The sequence below is a fragment of the Tupaia chinensis genome, unplaced genomic scaffold (assembly GCF_000334495.1).
Source record: "Tupaia chinensis unplaced genomic scaffold, TupChi_1.0 Scaffold144276_1, whole genome shotgun sequence".
Lineage (NCBI taxonomy): Eukaryota > Metazoa > Chordata > Mammalia > Scandentia > Tupaiidae > Tupaia > Tupaia belangeri.
Window position 1 is genome coordinate 8688015 of NW_006204133.1, and position 9736 is coordinate 8697750.

Below are 9736 nucleotides of genomic sequence, written 5' to 3' on the forward strand. Positions count from 1 at the left end.
AATGTCATTTGTCTGCATATGCTGATTTCCATTGATTTTCTACGTGTTACAGTTAACATGCTTTCAAAATAATGCTTCCATGATTCCTCCTACACGTCCAACTTCAGGAGTAAGGATTTACAGAAAGGGGCTAACTTACCAAAATTTCTTTCCTATTGTGCACCATGCAAATACTCAGTATTTCATAACCATATATATAAATATATCAGGAGTAGGTCACACAGGTAGGAGCAAACCATTGATTTATGGTTTGGGGTCTAATAATTAAAGGCCTTAGATACTGTCATTCTCATCCTCGCAACAAGAAAAAGCGCAAGAAACTAAAAATCAGCTCTTCTTAGATCTGCCTGAGAATCGAGGTCAGAGAGTTGTCCTGTGACAAATCAACTCCCTGAGAGCTGGAGAGACAGATGGATGCAAAGAATCATAGCTGGCAGCAGAAACTGGTGCTGGCACCATAAGGTGGAAGAAACTCAGAGTAACTGGCTAATTGTTGGAAACTGACCGCAGACAAGCTTGAGAGAGAAATACACTGGATGTTCGCAACTTAAGGAGGTCTCAAACTGTGAGTTTTACCTCTAGGAGTCTACTCAGATTGTCCTGTGAAGATTAGAGAAAAACTCCCTTTGACAAGAAGAGGGGGAAAATAAGCACTTGGTAAATACCTGGAACGCTCCCTTGTCCTTAGTAAAGGCTTCCCTTCAATGAATAGTCTTTACCAGAGCCCAACCAACCAAAGGCCACCCAATACCAAATATCTAGTTGCAGCTCCCTCTAACCTATGATGTAGTTGAAGGAAATTGCCCAAATCTAGCTCCATCTGGTTTTACACATGGGAGAAGGGACATGTCCAATTCACATTCACTAAAAGAGGAATATTTCCACTCACCCACACTTTATACCACAGCAGTAGGGCTTCCGTATGATACCATGGGATTAAAACTAAAAGTACCATAAGACTCAGATCCTATTTTAGAAGGAGACTCAAGAGAACCCCAAAGACAACACAGAAGATGAAGAGGACTTTAGAGGGAGTGTCTGCCTCTAACATCACACCTTTAGCAACCATTAAACACAGTCTAAGCCAGATAAACAAAAGACTTCTAACTAAAGGCCTGTTTACATTTACCCCAGGTTCTTATATTCAATACACTCTGTCTGACTTTAAAAAAATAAAATCACAAAACAAGATAAAAAGCAAAAATCACAGCCCAAAGAGACAAAAGTAGCACAAGAATCAGATTCAAATATAGTAGAGAATTTGAAATGATCCGATAGGGATTTAAAATAATCAGGCTCTCTAATAGCACAGTCTCCAGGTGTCGGCTCTGTGAGGACTGGCATGGAGGCAGGCATGCCAACAAATCTTCCAGCCCTCTTACTGCAACTCCAGATGGGAGCAAGAACCTTATCTCCCCCTTTTAAACTATAGTTGTAATTGACCAGTGATTTAATGCCCAAAGTAAGCTGAAAGTTAAGAAATATACCAAGGGCAATGACATGGCCTAGTGGTTAAGGGAGCTGAATTCCACATAGTCAACCATGTGGTTCAAGTACCAGATATGGAAGCTTGAGAAACACAATGGGCATGTGAACACATGCACAAAATTCTGAAAGGAGGAGGAAATGAAGAAGATGGGATTCGACCTGACCCTTCCCATAGGAGGTATTTCTCCTTTTTCCTTTCTCTCTGTTTCTGGCAAGTGTACATGTCCTCTGGCAAAGAAAGAAAGACAGAAAGAAAGAAAAAGAAAAAGAAAGAAGAAAGAAGGAAGGGAGAAAAGCTCATGCAAGCTATCCTTAAAGGACTAGGAGCAGAGATCCAAAAATGTTACAAACACTAATCAGAGAAAAGTCAATTCAGTTCACATTGATCTGGCTCCAAACAGAGATGGAACCGTAAGCCAGTTGTAGATGTAAAATTGTAATCCTCCTGACAGCTTGGTGATATACGTATTGCTAGGTTTAATTTTTGAAGAATGCATGACTAAAGCTGTGGTTAGTTAAGTAACACATCCCAGATCCCCCAGCTAGTGCAGGTGCAATATGAACCCAGGGAGCAAGATTCCAGAGCCCATGTTCTTCCTACCACGTCCTGTTGTCTTCATATGGAGTAGAATTTGTTAACCTTGTAAATTAGCAACATTCTAGGGAAAATTTGGTATGCTTTGTGTGGAGGCCTGCACAGGAAGCCCTACATATACCCTTTGTTTCATGCATTTCCATCACAAGTTATAAATTGTATTATTAATAGTATTGTTACTATTATTATTTTGGGGTTTTCAGAGAGCACATGTGGCCACCAGAGACAGACTGATAGAGACAGAGAGAAGGAAAGTGAGAAATCTGGGAGGAGGACCACACTGTAATCGTCTCTCCTCTGTTCTCTCATGACTATGAGCACACATGCAAATGCACCCAGCGTGATTTTCATGCAGCCGAACTCGAACTATGGTCTACCATGTGGGCATCCAGTCCCCTAACTACTATACTACCTGCTGGTCCCAATTGTATTATCTGCAAGGTTCACAAATATGTGAGTTTTTCCAAGAAGTCCATCTTACACTATATTATCTTTATATTTTTTCTGAATAGTCAACCATGTGGTTCAAGTACCAGATATGGAAGCTTGAGAAACACAATGGGCATGTGAACACATGCACAAAATTCTGAAAGGAGGAGGAAATGAAGAAGATGGGATTCGACCTGACCCTTCCCATAGGAGGTATTTCTCCTTTTTCCTTTCTCTCTGTTTCTGGCAAGTGTACATGTCCTCTGGCAAAGAAAGAAAGACAGAAAGAAAGAAAAAGAAAAAGAAAGAAGAAAGAAGGAAGGGAGAAAAGCTCATGCAAGCTATCCTTAAAGGACTAGGAGCAGAGATCCAAAAATGTTACAAACACTAATCAGAGAAAAGTCAATTCAGTTCACATTGATCTGGCTCCAAACAGAGATGGAACCGTAAGCCAGTTGTAGATGTAAAATTGTAATCCTCCTGACAGCTTGGTGATATACGTATTGCTAGGTTTAATTTTTGAAGAATGCATGACTAAAGCTGTGGTTAGTTAAGTAACACATCCCAGATCCCCCAGCTAGTGCAGGTGCAATATGAACCCAGGGAGCAAGATTCCAGAGCCCATGTTCTTCCTACCACGTCCTGTTGTCTTCATATGGAGTAGAATTTGTTAACCTTGTAAATTAGCAACATTCTAGGGAAAATTTGGTATGCTTTGTGTGGAGGCCTGCACAGGAAGCCCTACATATACCCTTTGTTTCATGCATTTCCATCACAAGTTATAAATTGTATTATTAATAGTATTGTTACTATTATTATTTTGGGGTTTTCAGAGAGCACATGTGGCCACCAGAGACAGACTGATAGAGACAGAGAGAAGGAAAGTGAGAAATCTGGGAGGAGGACCACACTGTAATCGTCTCTCCTCTGTTCTCTCATGACTATGAGCACACATGCAAATGCACCCAGCGTGATTTTCATGCAGCCGAACTCGAACTATGGTCTACCATGTGGGCATCCAGTCCCCTAACTACTATACTACCTGCTGGTCCCAATTGTATTATCTGCAAGGTTCACAAATATGTGAGTTTTTCCAAGAAGTCCATCTTACACTATATTATCTTTATATTTTTTCTGAAAACCAGTTTCTTCATTATCCCATATTTTAACATTACTTTTTACCTAAAAATCTATGAAAATTTATGAATATTTTAGCTACTAGGAGCACTTTTTAACCTTTTCTACTAAGAAGCACTAAACCACAAAAGTAGTAACTTGGGGATTCTGCAGTTTTCCTTTCTTTAATTGGCATAATCTTACACAGAGACCATGGTAACATCCGCTGTTCTTACCAATCTCTGTTCTTTAATGTTGAACGATTAAGTTCTCAGTAGTCTGTAAACTTACACACCCTCCTTTCCCAAACACCAGACAGGCAGCTCCCGTTCCCTCCCCAGGCCTGCACTTTCTCCCCTATGTATTATTCTTTAATTGGAATTATTTCCAACATTGCAGTGTCGCTAGAGAATCTGGTTCCAGAAAGACACCTGCTCACTGGGAAGAGGCTGAGGATTTTGCTTTGGGAGACTGGGGAGCCTCTGAGGAACCCACGGCATGGTTCCAGCCTTTTGTTCAAGGAGTTTAGTCTGCTTCTTTCCTCTAGACAAGGATCATTTCATTGCATATGATTCTTTGGTGACTTTGGCCGTTGCTGGTCATTGCATCCATTCTTAGCCCGATTTCTTGGCAACATCATATCACGCAGGTTATGGTTTTAAACATTCAAATAAAACTGCCCTCCTCTTGCAAAGCAGCAGCCTGTTTTCTTTGTAATTACCCTGACTGCATGAGGATTATAATCTCTGGGCCGGCCGTGGTGTGGTGGTTAAGGCGTTGAACTCCCATATGGCTGACCACAATTCGAGTCAAGGATCTACTGTTTAAACAGAATCCCAACCTTTTTGTCTAAAGGAAATTTTTCTTGACATTATTGGAATTTGACTTATTAAAGCTAAAACTGCTTTCTTGAAATAAAAAAAAAATACATGAAATATATATACCTGTTTAGTGACTGCAGTAAGCTGTATAGCCTCAGCTAGGTGCAACTTTATAGTACCTTCATCCTACTCACTGAGTTTTATGTCTAAAGTCAGACATGTGTTCATAGACATATTTATATCTGCTATACTTGTTATTGAAAGTATTTAGACTAGTTAAGATCCTTTGTGAATCAATAAAATATGAAAAAAATGAAGTATAAATTGCTATTAGTCAGGGATATTATCAATAGCTCACTAATATTAACTAATATTGACCAAAATTGACATGTTAATCAATATTATTAGTCAATACTATGGTATTAATACAATCAAATTTATGTAGCCATTAAGATATATATATATGATCTCTATGTATAAAAATATTGATGATAATATGTATAAAATATCTTTAATTTAAAAAGAATAATAAATAAAATTAATTAAATTTAAAACAATGAAAAGTGCTGGCGGGGATGTGGTGAAAGGGGAACTCTCCTACACTGCTGGTGGGAATGGAAATCAGTCCAGCCACTGTGCCACTGTGGAGGACAATATGGGGGTTCCTCAAAGACCTACAAATAGAACTACCATATGATCCATCAATCCCACTCCTGGCTATTTACCCAAAGGACAGGAGAACACTCAGTCAGAAAAGCACTTGCACATCTATGATTATTGCAGCATTATTCACAATTACTAAGACATGGAACCAACTCAAATGTCAACAAACAGATGAATGGATTGGAAAAGTGTGACACATATACTCTATGAAATATTACTTCACCATAAAAAATAATAAGACCATGGCATTTGATAGAAAGTAGACGAACATGGAAGAATATTGCCGAGTGAAGCAAGCCAGGCTATGAAAGAGAGTCGTTATATGTCTCCACTTAACATACACCGGCTGTCCGCACTCTGGTGGAAACTGAAAGATCAGAGGATATGGAAGCTTTGAAAATGGTTATAGATAAAGGAGCCAATGTGGGAAGAATTTGGGAGAAAGGAGAGAGTATGAGGAAAAAAATGAGGGAAGAAATCAAAAAGGCAAGACATTTATGGGATACCTAAATGGATTATTATCTTTGATGATAATGGGTTTTGTATCCTCAACTGGGTTGGTGTAAATGTATTTATTTGGGGTAAATTCAGCTTACAAGCTGAGCAATGTATAGTGATTAAATGTATAGAATATATTTAAATAAGAAGTACAATGAAAAAAATAATTCTTAAAAAAATAATAATCTCAGGCCCCTGCATAATACTGAATATTCTCCTTCCACTCTTATGACCAGGACAAGAATGACGGTACCTGCTTTGTGTCTCTGCTCTTCAGTGTCAATCATGCAGGAGACACAAGCACCAGTCTCGCGATTTCAGGAAACTTGCCCAAAGGAGAAGTGAGAGGCCCGCGTGCTGAGGGAGGGGATCCCATAGGAAAGAGGGGGCACTCTGAGCGTGGCTTGAGAATAGTCAGCTTTCCCAGCTCCCAGAGTTAGTGTGCTTTTGACTAAAATTTTGTCAGCAACAAAAGTGAAGAGATTAACACTCTTCTTTTTGCTGTTCTGAAATCAATTTGTACATTGTCCATATTGAACCATAGTTTTTTTTAAAGAGATTTTTCCTATAGAGTGTGTGTGCTTGCAGGAGAGACAGAGATACAGAAAGCAATAAATCCCCTCCCCCAGGGGGGATGGCCATGGCACAATCCCTTCTCCTCCATTCTCCTCTGACGATTTTGGGCACACAGGCACATGTGCCCAGCGTGTGTTTCAAGTCACCGGGTTCAGGAGTTGAACTGCAGTCAGCTATGTGGGAGTCCAATGATATAACCACTACATCATCTACTGGTTTTGAACCATAATTTTAAAAAAAAATCAAACTTGGTTATATCCCTCCTTACTTGCATTTAAATTATCCATATGTTCAAGCCAAATATTTTTAATGCTATCCTGGCCTTTAAAAAGGACACCCTCAGATCTTCTTTATAGACCATGCATCTGTAATGAAAATTGCTTAGACTGAATGACAGAATATTGGTAAACACCCCCATAATAATGTGAAGATAAATTGGAGTGAATAACTGTAGTTTTCCTATGACTTTGAAGGAAAGCCAGTCTGCATCTCACACCCACCGTCAGCTAGCACTAGCAAATTAAAGCGATCAGCATAGGCTATAAAAAAAAGGTATATATATGGTTTCCAATTCCCACCAATGTCATTCCTGAAACACTTGGCATAAGACCTGTGAGTCCTGGAGGCTGTTATTTGGTTTTACCCATTCTGAAAATTACAGAGAGAAAATCACAGGCTGGTATCAGGTGTCCAAATCTTCATCTCAAAGGGTGAATCATAAAACTATTTAAAAAAAAATGCATCCTGCTGCAGTGACAGCTGTCACCCCAATCTCCCCAGTGCAGAGAGCCATTAATGACTTAAACGTGAGCTTAGGTTGTGCTGTTTAACAGCATGGACCAGAATTTTTTTTTTTTTTAAGTTACTGGATGTAAAGCATCACCCCATTGACAATGGAAAAGATTTAAAAAAAAAATAAAGCCTAAGGATATGATGTCATTTAAGTAATTATGCAAAGTATTATTGATATTATTGTGTGGTTTGTGTGTGTCTTTCCTGGTTGTGAGTGGATAAAGATGAACTTGACCAGACTCTCCATCTTGTTACTCTTGCTTTCAATAATGGCAGGTCCATCCTTACTTGTTTTGGAAAATATGTAATGTAGCACTCTGACAAACACAGAAAGTCACAGAATTTTAAAGCAGAAGAACCTATTTTTCATAAAAGGAAAATGAGGTTCAGAGAGAGAGTAAATTTATAGCATATATTTCTACACCAATTAACTGCAGGAGAAGAACTAAAACTTAAGCTTTCAATATTTTGTCGGTAGTGAGTCAAGCATGATTTTAATAATTGTTGCAAGGGCTTTAAAATTTCTGTTCCCAGGCTTTATCCTAAAGATTTCTACCAGGCTAGGAATTTACCTGCAAGCATTTGGTGTCCCTTGAATGATGGCAGGAAACCCAGAAGGCTGACGTCATATGTTCTGATTTTTGAAGCCAAAAGAACGTCAGAAACTACAGAACTACTCTTCAAAATAGACTTCTATAAATCAGTCGCAAAGAAAAATACAACAGGAGTTAAGGAAAGCCTTGTTTATCCAAGTAAACCACTTCAGAATAAAGAACAAATCACCTAGAACATCATGGAGTAAAATACCAACAAAATAGCATGGGTCGTGGAGGATAAAAAAAACAGAGCAAAAGAGCATTGACTTCCTTAACTTTTTACCCCTACCCCAGGAGATCCCTGAAAACGCTTCAGCATGCTCCCAGGGTCTAGAGATTATTCAGAACAGGGAGGCACTAACTGTGATGGTCTGAATGCTTATATCTCCCCAAAATCCATCTGTTAAAATCATTGGGGCCAGCAGGTGGCATGGTGGTTAAAGCAATGGGCTGTCATGTGGTCTACTGCAAGCTTGAAACTCATGCCAGGTACATTTGCATGCATGCCCAAAATCCCAAGAGGAGAATGAAGGAGAAGGGATTGTGGCATGGCCATCCCCCTGGAGGGGGACCTCTAGCTTTCTGTCTCTCTGGCAAGCGTATATGCACTATGGAGAAAACTCAAAACAACAACAACAATAAACACTAACTCTGGGCAGCAGGTGGTGTGGAGCTTAAGGTGACTGGATCCCACAGGGCCAACTTTACATTTCTAGTTGTGCCTTGGGAGCTTGGCCTTGAAAATGTGTGCTCCCAAAATTTGGAGAGGAGACTGGAGAAGGGATTGCAGTGTGACCAGGTCCTCTGGGGGAAGGAGGTGATTTCTCACTTTGCTGCCCTATGTGTCTGTGTCTCTCAGGTGAGCCCACATGCTCTACGGCAAAAAACTAAAATTAAAACAAAAGAAAACAGAACTGTAACTTCCAAAAGATGATATCTGAAGGTGGGGCTTCTAAGAGGGGTTTGGGGGGAGGGCACAGCACTCATAAATGGGATTAGTGGTCTGATGAAAGAGATCCCAGAGAACTTTCTGGACCCTTGTGCCAGCAGGAAGGCACCATCTATAAACCAGGAAGAGGCCTTGACCAGACACTGAATGTGGCACCCTGACCTTGGACTTTCCAGCCTTTAGAACTGTGAGAAATAAATTTCTGTTGCTCTTAAGGTACTCAATGTATGGTATTTTGTTACAGCAGCCCAAACTAAGTCACTGGCATTCTGAAATAATTGACCTTTCCCAACCCCAGTGTCAGACCCTGCTCATAAGCACGTCTGGGTCGGAGTTCTCCCCCTCATCTCTTTGGTAAGGCTGTTTATCTGACAGATTTTAGAAAGTAGCAGCGGTGTGATAAGTCACAGACTTTTGATGATACAGGAGAGAAGGAAGGAAAAGAAGCCTCTTGGAGTTGGGTAGATTAAAGATGACTGCATATAACCAGGCATTCTCATTCTTTTTATTTCTCCCCTTCCTAAAAATCTCAAGTTCATGTCATGTCTAACTGGTTTCCTGAGATCACATGTTGTTAGCACATTAAAAAGAAACCAAGAAACCACTTTTGTTATCTGCACTGTGATCTTCGAATTAAACCATTTGAACATGAGATATGTGAGATCTGATTCCAAAGGGTTTATTAAAGTAAATTGTCTTAGCAAATCTGTCTGTTCCATTTGATTCTGCAGAATAATTGGTTAATGAGAGAATGATTACTTTGTTCAGACATGATTACTGAAAAAATGTTTCATCCATATGTTGCTGAATAATGGTAAATTCTCCAGTGAAGGGGGGACAATGATTAGAAGAAATAAGATAGCTCAAGAAAACATTCCCCAATGTGTTACTAAATTGTTTTTAAACAGGCCAACTCTAAGAAAGTATAGGGTTTCTTTGTATAAGCCTGGAAATGCCTAATAAGATCAAACCATTTGTTGGAAAAACACTAGGTAAGTTTCTTTGTCTTTTTATTTATTTATTTTGGAGAGGTTTTTGCTATAGGGCGCGTGCGCTCGCCAGACAGATATAGAGAGACAGAGAGATGGAAAGTGAGAAATCACCCCCGGGGGGATTGTCACACTACAATCCCTTCTCCTCCATTCTCCCCTCAGGATCTTGGGCATGCACGCACATGCGCCTGGCATGAGTCTAAGCCACAGGGTCTGGGACT